The sequence below is a fragment of the Nerophis lumbriciformis genome, linkage group LG39 (genome assembly GCF_033978685.3).
Source record: "Nerophis lumbriciformis linkage group LG39, RoL_Nlum_v2.1, whole genome shotgun sequence".
Taxonomy (NCBI): Eukaryota; Metazoa; Chordata; class Actinopteri; order Syngnathiformes; family Syngnathidae; genus Nerophis; species Nerophis lumbriciformis.
The window spans coordinates 14,138,323-14,150,387 of NC_084586.2; the positions used below are offsets into that span (position 1 = coordinate 14,138,323).

At 43.3% G+C, this 12,065-nt stretch overlaps 1 protein-coding gene across 10 annotated transcripts in view; it reads left to right on the top strand.

Moving 5' to 3' along the window:
• LOC133577958 (calcium/calmodulin-dependent protein kinase type II subunit gamma-like) overlaps nucleotides 1–12,065 on the top strand; it is a 197,705-nt gene that overhangs the window by 11,513 nt on the left and 174,127 nt on the right. The gene's annotated exons all lie outside the window — the stretch shown is intronic.

Sequence of the window (12,065 nt, forward strand, 5' to 3'; positions counted from 1 at the left end):
TAACACATAGTTAATATTGTTAATAAGTTAAAAGTGTTTAGAGATAATACAAGCATAATTAACACATATAGATTCCTTTCTTTCATGAAGACAAGAATATAAGTTGGTGTATTACCTGATTCTGATGACTTGCATTGATAGGAATCAGACAGTGGTGCTGATACGGTCCGCATTTTCGAATGGAGGAGAAAAAAAGTCCTCCTTTCTGTCTAATACCACATGAAAGTGGTTGGTTTTTGGCATCTTATTTATCCAGCTTCCGTACTCCTTTGTATACACTTTACAAGAAATACATTGTTGGCAAACTCCGTAGCTTGCTAGCTTGTGCACGCCAGCTTTCTGAGACTCTTATTTTGGTAGCGCAGGCAGGATGAAGCAGCGCTTTTATTGTGCAACTGTGCAGTCGGTCTTTGGAGTTTTGACGACAGGTACGGCGCCAGAGTCTGTTGAAATAAAGTGTTTCTCGCCTTCCTGTCGGTAATTTTACTGAGCTGGCAGCAGCCAGCGTCATCTCAGAAGACTCTCGGGTGCCGTGAATGTCAATCAAGTGACGAAAGTGACGTCATAGTGAAGATTTATGATTGCTCATTTTTAGGACTATTTTTTTAATGGCTGGCTGGTGATCGACTGACACACCCTCCGAGATTGACAGGTAGCTCGCGATCGACGTAATGAGCACCCCTGGGTTAGAGTGTCCGCCCTGAGATCGGTAGGTTGTGAGTTCAACCAACCGAGTCATACCAAAGACCAGACCTGGGCAAATTAAAGGGGAACATTATCACCAGACCTATGTAAGCGTCAATATATACCTTGATGTTGCAGAAAAAAGACCATATATTTTTTTAACCGATTTCCGAACTCTAAATGGGTGAATTTTGGCGAATTAAACGCCTTTCTATTATTCGATCTCGGAGCGATGACGTCACAATGTGACGTCACATCGGGAAGCAATCCGCCATTTTCTCAAACACATTACAAACACCGAGTCAAATCAGCTCTGTTATTTTCCGTTTTTTCGACTGTTTTGCGTACCTTGGAGACATCATGCCTCGTCGGTGTGTTGTCGGAGGGTGTAACAACACGAACAGGGACGGATTCAAGTCGCACCAGTGGCCCAAAGATGCGAAAGTGGCAAGAAATTGGACGTTTGTTCCGCACACTTTACCGACGAAAGCTATACTACGACAGAGATGGCAAGAATGTGTGGATATCCTGCGACACTCAAAGCAGATGCATTTCCAACTGGACTGGACAGATCAGCTTTCAGGAAAAGAGAGCGGATGAGGGTATGTCTACAGAATATATTAATTGATGAAAACTGGGCTGTCTGCACTCTCAAAGTGCATGTTGTTGCCAAATGTATTTCATATGCTGTAAACCTAGTTCATAGTTGTTAGTTTCCTTTAATGCCAAACAAACACATACCAATCGTTGGTTAGAAGGCGATCGCCGAATTCGTCCTCGCTTTCTCCCGTGTCGCTGGCTGTCGTGTCGTTTTCGTCGGTTTCGCTTGCATACGGTTCAAACCGATATGGCTCAATAGCTTCAGTTTCTTCTTCGATTTCGTTGTCACTACCTGCCTCCACACTACAACCATCCGTTTCAAAACATGCGTAATCTGTTGAATCGCTTAAGCCGCTGAAATCCGAGTCTGAATCCGAGCTTATGTCGCTATATCTTGCTGTTTTATCCGCCATGTTTGTTTGTATTGGCATCACTGTGTGACGTCACAGGAAAATGGACGGGTGTATATAACGATGGTTAAAATCAGGCACTTTGAAGCTTTTTTTAGGGATATTGCGTGATGGGTAGAATTTTGAAAAAAACTTCGAAAAATAAAATAAGCCACTAGGAACTGATTTTTAATGGTTTTAACCCTTCTGAAATTGTGATAATGTTCCCCTTTAAGCTTTTCAATCTGGCCCACCGGACATCTTTTTAGATTTTTAAGATGTAAACTGTAGCCGCCATTGTGATGTGCAGTGATGTTTTCTAATGACCGTAAGTCTTCAACTATACAAAGTATTTCAATGGTTGGAATCTGCCTGCGCTTTTGCATGATATACTAGTTACTATTGTAATATACGTCACAGCAGCTCAGACGAGGCACCAAGCAGTGTGGGTGAGGAGCGTTTCCACACAGTGTTTATTTAGAGCGGCCAGCCTGAAATGCGGGGGTCAGGGACAGACGCGGAAGGAGATTTTTTACAACAAAGTTCTAAAGCTTAGTGATATATCAGATGTATCAAATAGTAGGTGGGTGTTTTTCTACCCTTCGCGTTCATATTTTGCTGTTTGTTGCATTTCGCTTGATGGTAAAATATGTGGATGGAGAGGGGGTGTGACGTTCATATGTTGTCAATATTCAGTGTTTTATCGTTCATAGTTAATATCGTAAATCCCACATTCTTTATTTTCATGTACATTCTGGGTGTCTCATTCAGTAAAAAAATTTGAAATTCCATTTCGTTTTTAAGGCGATCTGTCATTACGTTTTTAGCATTCAATCAGACATTATTGTGAGGTTTTGTATTAGTGTTCGTAAAAATGGATATACCGGCCCCCAGACACATTTTTTTCTCTAAATTTGGCCCCCGAGTCAAAATAATTGCCCAACAAAGACTATAAAAATGGGAGCCATTACCTCCCAGCTTGGCACTCAGCATTAAGGGTTGGAATTGGGGGTTAAATCACCAAAAATGATTCCCGGGCACGTCCACCGCTGCTGCTCACTGCTCCTCTCACCTCTCAGGGGGTGATCAAGGGTGATGGGTCAAATGCAGAGAATAGTTTCGCCACACCTAGTGTATGTGTGTGTGACCATCATTGGTACTTTAACTTTTAATTAAAAGCGGCCCACAGGCCACAGCCACCTGCTGCTGTTTTGCACGAACCAATACTCCCATCAGTGTTGGCGCTAGGAATTTTCAAAATGATGGGGTCTCTGGGACCCCATCAAATCATAAAAATGGGGTCCCACAGTCAATTTTTGGGGTCCAACTTTTTTGTAAGCGTTTTGAAAACAAATGATAAATGTATGCATTATCCTGTTATACTTTACTTAATTCATTAAAATAGTACAAAAGAAAACACATTTTTATGCATATGTAAATGTATGCAGTAGGGGTGTAACGGTACACACAAATTTCGGTTCGGTACGTACCTCGGTTTAGAGGTCACGGTTCGGTTCATTTTCGCTACAGTAAGAAAACAACAAAATATACATTTTGGTGTTATTTATTTACCAAATTTGCAAAATATTCCACCAAAAATATTTTTCTTAGTGGAATATTTGATGTGAAGTAATGGGAACCTTGGATAGGTCAATAATTCATAATAACATTGAATTTGATTCAATATTATGTTTTGAGCAATGACAGTTTGAAAGAAAAAAAACCCAGCTTTGTTTTATTAGTCAACATTGCAACTTTTTCTAAATTACATTTAACCTTTAAGCTTTTTTTATTTCACTTTTGTTATGTTTTTGTTTATTTTAATAGTATTTTTAGAATGTGCCGTTGGCCTTTAAAACATTAGCTGTGGGCCGCAAATGGCCTCCGGGGCACACTTTTGACACCCCTGCTATAGATAATAAAAAATTAAATGTGATAAATCTATGGATAAAAAGCAGAGCCTGGCGACGCATGCGCGTTTATCATAACTCTCTCTCTCTCTCTCTCTCTCTCTCTGTCTCTGCCCCTCCCTTACTAATGCTGCTGCGCCACAATTTGTTTTGTTTTTAACCCCTTCTTAACCCTGAACGTACATTGAAAATACACGCAACCCTAACTCAAAATGCCGGACATTTGAAGCATTTAAGAAACTCCGCCCTGACAGCTCCGCAAAAGAGGACATGTCCGGTGAAAAGAGGACGTATGGTCAGTCTATCGTAGCCCGTTAGCTGCTAGCATGCCTTGTGTTGTGCCTCGGTGTGCATTGTTTACACCAGTGTTTTTCAACCTTTTTTGAGCCAAGGCACATTTTTTGCGTTGAAAAAATCCGGAGGCACACCACCAGCAGAAATCATAAACTCAGTTGACAGTAAAAAGTCGTTGTCGCAATTGTTGGATATGACTTTAAAACATAACCAAGCATGCATCACTACAGCTCTTGTCTCAAAGTAGGTGTACTGTCACCACCTGCCACATCAACCCCTGACTTATTTGGAGTTTTTTTGCTGTTTTCCTGTGTGTAGTGTTTTAGTTCTTGTCTTGCGCTCCTATTTTGGTGGCTTTTTCTCTTTATTTGGTATTTTCCTGTAGCAGTTTCATGTGTTATATTTCCAGCATCTACTTTGTTTTAGCAATCAAGAATATTTCAGTTGTTTTTATCCTTCTTTGTGGGGACATTGTTGATAGTCATGTCATGTTCGGATGTACACATGTGGACGCCGTCTTTGCTCCACAGTAAGTCTTTGCTGTCGTCCAGCATTCTGTTTTTGTTTACTTTGTAGCCAGTTCAGTTTTACTTTCGTTCTGCATAGCCTTCCCTAAGCTTCAATGCCTTTTCTTAAAGGGCACTCACCTTTTGTTTATTTTTGGTTTAAGCAAAAGACACCTTTCAGTGTTTCCCACAGGACAGGCATCTATTTGTGGTGGTGTGGTCGGGGGGCGGGGGTGACGGCGGCAGCGGCGATGACCAAGAAAAACGCGGAGTTGGAATATAAGTACAACACTTTATGTACATATTTAGCTCATTAAAATTACAGACAGGAAGGCGAGAAACACTTTATTTCAACAGACTCTGGCGCCGTACCTGTCGTCAAAATTCCAAAGACCGACTGCACAGTTGCGCTAACAAAATAAGAGTCTCAAAAAGCTGGCGTGCACAAAGCTACGGAGTTTGCCGACAATGTATTTCTTGTAAAGTGCATACAAAGGAGTACGGAAGCGGGACAAATAAGATGCCAAAAACCAACCACTTTCATGTGGACGTTATCAGCACTACTGTCTGATTCCAATCAATGCAAGTCATCAGAATCAGGTAATACACCAACTTATATTCTTGTCTTCATGAAAGAAAGGAATCTATATGTGTTAAACATGCTTGTATTATCTTTAAACACCTTTAACTTATTAACAATATTAACTGTGTTAAACATGCTTGTATTATCTTTAAACACCTTTAACTTGTTAACAATATTAACTATATGTGTTAAACATGCTTGTATTATCTTTAAACACCTTTAACTTGTTAACAATATTAACTATATGTATTAAACATGCTTGTATTATCATTAAACACCTTTAATTTTTTAACAATATTAACTATATGTGTTAAACATGCTTGCATTATCTTTAAACACCTTTTACTTGTTAACAATATTAACTATATGTATTAAACATACTTGTATTGTCATTAACCTATATTACCCTCGTATTTTGATCCGGTCGGTCCGTTCTTCTTTTACTTCGTCTTCGTCTTCTTTTTCTTCTTCTTTTTCTTCTATTGACCGAGTTACAATGCATAGTAGGCTACTGCCACCTACTGCACCGGAGTTGTAACTACAAGCAACATTCACAGACAGAGTCCCATTGCTTTTATGAGCGGTCGAGCGAGTCAAAAGCCGAAAAATCCATTTGTGGCGGACGTAATTCTTTCGTGGCGGGCCGCCACAAATAAATGAATGTGTGGGAAACACTGCCTTTTTACCTGACTTTACAAAGACTTCCGGACGGCTTCGAAGCAATTCTGGACCACCATCCGCCGCCTCAGGAAGGGGAAGCAGTGCACTATCAACACCGTGTATGGCGAGGATGGTGTTCTGCTGACCTCGACTGCGGATGTTGTGGATCGGTGGAGGGATTACTTCGAAGACCTCCTCAATCCCACCAACACGTCTTCCTATGAGGAAGCAGTGCCTGGGGAGTCTGTGGTGGGCTCTCCTATTTCTGGGGCTGAGGTTGCTGAGGTAGTTAAAAAGCTCCTCGGTGGCAAGGCCCCGGGGGTAGATGAGAGCCGCCCGGAGTTCCTTAAGGCTCTGGATGCTGTGGGGCTGTCTTGGTTGACAAGACTCTGCAGCATCGCGTGGACATCGGGGGCGGTACCACTGGATTGGCAGACCGGGGTGGTGGTTCCTCTCTTTAAGAAGGGGAACCGGAGGGTGTGTTCTAACTATCGTGGGATCACACTCTTCAGCCTTCCCGGTAAGGTCTATTCAGGTGTACTGGAGAGGAGGCTACGCCGGATAGTCGAACCTCGGATTCAGGAGGAACAGTGTGGTTTTCGTCCTGGTCGTGGAACTGTGGACCAGCTCTATACTCTCAGCAGGGTCCTTGAGGGTGCATGGGAGTTTGCCCAACCAGTCTACATGTGTTTTGTGGACTTGGAGAAGGCATTCGACCGTGTCCCTCGGGAAGTCCTGTGGGGAGTGCTCAGGGAGTATGGGGTATCGGACTGTCTGATTGTGGCAGTCCGCTCCCTGTATGCTCAGTGCCAGAGCTTGGTCCGCATTGCCGGTAGTAAGTCGGACACGTTTCCAGTGAGGGTTGGACTCCGCCAAGGCTGCCCTTTGTCACCGATTCTGTTCATAACTTTTATGGACAGAATTTCTAGGCGCAGTCAAGGCGTTGAGGGGATCTGGTTTGGTGGCTGCAGGATTAGGTCTCTGCTTTTTGCAGATGATGTGGTCCTGATGGCTTCATCTGGCCAGGATCTTCAGCTCTCGCTGGATCGGTTCGCAGCCGAGTGTGAAGCGACTGGGATGAGAATCAGCACCTCCAAGTCCGAGTCCATGGTTCTCGCCCGGAAAAGGGTGGAGTGCCATCTCCGGGTTGGGGAGGAGATCTTGCCCCAAGTGGAGGAGTTCAAGTACCTCGGAGTCTTGTTCACGAGTGAGGGAAGAGTGGATCGTGAGATCGACAGGCGGATCGGTGCGGCGTCTTCAGTAATGCGGACGCTGTATCGATCCGTTGTGGTGAAGAAGGAGCTGAGCCGGAAGGCAAAGCTCTCAATTTACCGGTCGATCTACGTTCCCATCCTCACCTATGGTCATGAGCTTTGGGTTATGACCGAAAGGACAAGATCACGGGTACAAGCGGCTGAAATGAGTTTCCTCCGCCGGGTGGCGGGGCTCTCCCTTAGAGATAGGGTGAGAAGCTCTGCCATCCGGGGGGAGTTCAAAGTAAAGCCGCTGCTCCTCCACATCGAGAGGAGCCAGATGAGGTGGTTCGGGCATCTGGTCAGGATGCCACCCGAACGCCTCCCTAGGGAGGTGTTTAGGGCACGTCCGACCGGTAGGAGGCCGCGGGGAAGACCCAGGACACGTTGGGAAGACTATGTCTCCCGGCTGGCCTGGGAACGCCTCGGGGTCCCACAGGAAGAGCTGGACGAAGTGGCTGGGGAGAGGGAAGTCTGGGCTTCCCTGCTTAGGCTGCTGCCCCCGCGACCCGACCTCGGATAAGCGGAAGAAGATGGATGGATGGATGGATTTACAAAGCAATTAACTACCGGCTGCCACCTACTGATATGGAAGAGTATTACACGGTTACTCTGCCAAGCTCTGGACAGCACTGACACTCAACAACGACACATCATTTGCAGACTATAATTACTGGTTTGCAAAAAATGTTTTTAACCCAAATATGTGAAATTAGATCATCTCCCACGGCACACCAGACTGTATCTCACGGCACAGTAGTGTGCCGCGGCACAGTGGTTGAAAAACACTGTTTTACACAACGTGCGTTACGCTACTTAATATGTCCGTGTGGAAACTCGTTCGGTACACAACCGAACCGGAACCCCCGTACCAAAACGGTTCAATGCAAATACACGTACCGTTACACCCCTAGTATTCAGTTATAAACATTCACTCACTCACTTCTTTCCTTCATGGCTCTAAACTTTTACCGCTGCCGGTATTTTTTTTCTATATTTGGATTGTAATATTTCCAGAATGTGTTTGTTCTATTTTTGGCCAAAGTAAGACAAAGAAAACAGTCTGAAGTTGTCTTTATTTTTTTTTTGTAGTTTTAATGCCACGATTTGAATAGTCCGGGCCCGCGTGTGCACATATTTTTCCTCCATGCGGCCCCTGAGCTAAAATGAGTTTGACACCCCTGCCCTATTGAATGTAAACAACACAGTATGGTGCAGTGGTGGAATAGACACAGCAAGAAGCCACAACATTAGGTACAGCTGCAGGGTCTAATGAGACCTGATGCAAGAGCTTTAGCAATAATCGATGGTGCATTGCACCTTTTTATTAATGAACATACTATGGATGTAATCCGGAGATTACATTTTTGCTTGGCGTACAATTGAATTCAATCATTGAGTCTTTTGATGCTTTTATTAATGCTCCTCTTTAACGGCGGCGTCGAATAACTCCTCGCCGATGTCAGCGGACGTCCTCCGTGCCGCCGATTGATCAGAATGTCTCGGAAGAGATTGGGGCGGCGCTCAGCCGAGAGTGAAATAAAAACCGCCGCAGCCGGGCAGGATGTGAATCAATGTAATTGTTGCCGTGGCGTCTCCATGTAGCACTGCAGCTCTCTCGGCTGAATTTTATATGGCGCAGCTCCACGCCCACGTGCACACGCCTGCCTACTGCCATGTCGTAACCATGACGCGGCTGCCTCCGCTGGCTTGGCGAACCTAATTGCCTTCTTTTTTTTTTTTTTTCCCCTCCCCTCCTCCCTCCACCTCTAATTAGGCCTCCTCGCGAACATAACCATACACACGTCTGTCTTTGTTCTGTCAAAGTCTGTCTTTCACTCCTCTTCCTCACGGCCTGACTTGTCTTTGCTGTAAAAGGGGGATTGAGGTTAATCCACTTATGCTAAATGTATCTCATCAGCCACTAAGACCCCACAGATTCCTTAGGCGCCTCCCCGTTTGCCCTGTTATTGTCTGATGGTATGTGTGCACGCGTAAAGACTAACACTAATATAGCAGGCAACTGTTCTCTTGACGACGTGTGGGCCCAGAACATTAGGTACACCTGCACGGCCTAATGGGAACCGGCAGGAATAATCTGCTTCATGATACAGTGTAACCTTGATTTACGGAATTAATTGCTTCTTGAACATGGTTCGTAAACGGGAAAGTTTGCATAGTGAAGCAAAGTTCCCCATAAGAATCAAAGCGACATAACAAGGGGGGTAGGGATGGGCGATACGCACCAAAACTGATATATACGATAGGGATGTCCCGATCCAGGTTTTTGCACTTCCGATCCGATACCGATATTGTTTTTGCACTTCCGATCCGATACTGACCGATACTGGCCTATCCGAGCATGTATTAAAGTTTAAAGTTATTTAGCGTACTTAGTTGTCAGAATCATGTTGAAAAGGGTTTTAGTACTCTTGATAACAACTAGCCAGCTGAATTAGGGGAGTTTGAATAATACACAATGGTTGGTAACAAGAAACTGACCTGTTTATTCAAGGATAAACACAAAATAGACAAAATTATACATGACAAACAGAAATGGCATCATTGAAACTAGGGCTGGGCGATATGGCCTTTTTTAAATATTGCGATATTTTAAGGCCATATTGCGATACACAATATATATCTCGATATTTTGCCTTAGCCTTGAATGAACACTTGATGCATATAATCACAGCAGTATGATGATTCTATGTGTTTTGATTGATTGATTGACACTTTTATTAGTAGGTTGCACAGTGAAGTACATATTCCGTACAATTGACCACTAAATGGTAACACCCCAATAAGTTTTTCAACTTGTTTAAGTCGGGGTCCACTTAAATTGATTCATGATACAGATATATACTATCAGATATATACTATCATCATAATACAGTCATCACACAAGATAATCACATTGAATTATTTACATTATTTATAATCCAGGGTGTGGAGGGGGGCGCCGGATGTAAGTGTCAAAAAGACAGCCAAAAGAGTTTGATATGAGAATAAATGTAAAGTTAAAATATAGGGTAGAAATGCACCCATTTGCAGGAAATGTAGTCTTGATTTTCAACATTTTCTTTTAAGGCTTGCATGTCTACATTAAAACATTCTTCTTCATACTGCATTAATATTTGCTACTTTTAAACTTTCATGCAGAGAAGGAAATCACAACTAAAAAAATCACTAATTTTTTCATACGGTGTTGATGTGGAAATTTTTGTCTCGGCATTTTGATGGTGTGGGCGTGTGGCACCGAACGGAGATAAGCGTCTCGACAGACGTTATAATATTTGAACAATGATGACGAAAACTGTTTTCTCTGTCGTGTCGGTGTGTCGAAAATTGTTATGCGCTTATTTTTTTATTTGATTTTGTGCGTGGCATATAATTGCTATGCGCAGAGGACGCTTAAACAGTGCGCAATTGCACTGGCGCGCACCTTAGAGAGAACGTTGGTCACACGGCTGCGCTAGCATCACAGCTAACGTTAGCCATGCTGCTACCTCTCTGCTCGGGGAGGACGTATACGTATGTGACGTATGACGTGACAGTATGTGACGTGTGTAAGAAGGTGCGCTTGCTGTCTGTGAGAGGGAGACACAGGAAAGAGTGAGAAGAGCCTGTCGTGTAATGCCAGCAGCTAAAAGCAACTACGTGAGAATCCACAGACCTGTGGATGTGTTGAAGGTGTGCTGGAAAATGCGGAACGGAAATTAGGGAGCAGCAGAAAAGTGAAATGTATCATTTAAATAGGTGCGTTGGAAAACACTGACCGGAGTTTTTTTTAAACAGGATCTGGATCGGCAATTTCCCATGCCTTGCCGATACGCATTTTTTTGCAAATATCGGCGGCCGATCGGATCCAAATATCGGATCGGGACATCCCTAGTCAACAGCCATACAGGTCACACTGAGGGTGGCCGTATAAACAACTTTAACACTGTTACAAATATGGGCCACACTGAACCCACACCAAACAAGAATGACAAACACATTTCGGGAGAACATCCGTACCGTAACACAACATAAACACAACAGAACAAATACCCAGAACCCCTTGCAGCACTAACTCTTTCGGGACGCTACAATATACACCCCCGCTGCTACCCCCCACAACCCTCCCCACAACCCCGTCCACCTCAGGGAGAGCATGTCCCAAATTCCAAGCTGCTGTTTTGAGGCATGTTAAAAAAAATAATGCTCTTTGTGACTTCAATAATAAATATGGCAGTGCCATGTTGGCATTTTTTTTCCATAACTTGAGTTGATTTATTTTGGAAAACCTTGTTACATTGTTTAATGCATCCAGCAGGGCATCACAACAAAATTAGGCATAATAATGTGTTGACTCCACGCCTGTATATATCGGTATCGGTTGATATCGGAATCGGTAATTAAGAGTTGGACAATATCGGATATCGGCAAAACAAGCCATTATCGGACATCTCTAGTTCTTGAACATGGTTTGTAAACCGGAAAGTTTGTATAGTGAAGCAAAGTTCTCCATAAGAATCAAAGCGACATAACAAGGGGGTAGGCCTGGGCGATACGCACCAAATCGGATATATAAGATAAATATCAATATTTTAAACAAAATGTGTGTTTAGTTTGAACTCAACACCACGTTACCGTGCGTTTCCCACCTAGGCCTTCGGTTATGTCAGACTTCACTTCAATGATTTCCTCTCAAAAATTACATAATTGATGTTTACCATGAATTGATTAACGTGGACCCCGACTTAAACAAGTTGAAAAACTTATTGGGGTGTTACCATTTAGTAGTCAATTGTAGGGACTATGTACTGTACTTTGCAACCTACTAATAAAAGTCTCAATCAATCAATCAATCAAACCACATGACCATTGCTGGAGAAATACTATGCAGGAACACATTTACGCGCTACTGGGCATTGAACCCATAGACATCTTATAAGTAGACGCAGCATGGAGCGCTACTGCCTACTGGCGCTGACGACACATATGGCCGCCATCTTGGAGTGGTGATCCGCTCCACTCAGTGCAATTCATTTGGCAGGAGCAATGAACTGTCAGTGCATTTAATTCATCTTACCTCGCTGAATAGATTTTCACACGTTTTTTTGTCATACGTGTAGCTATGATAAAGGACACATGTTTTATTATTCATAGTTTGCTTAACAATAATAGAATATTCTTATATG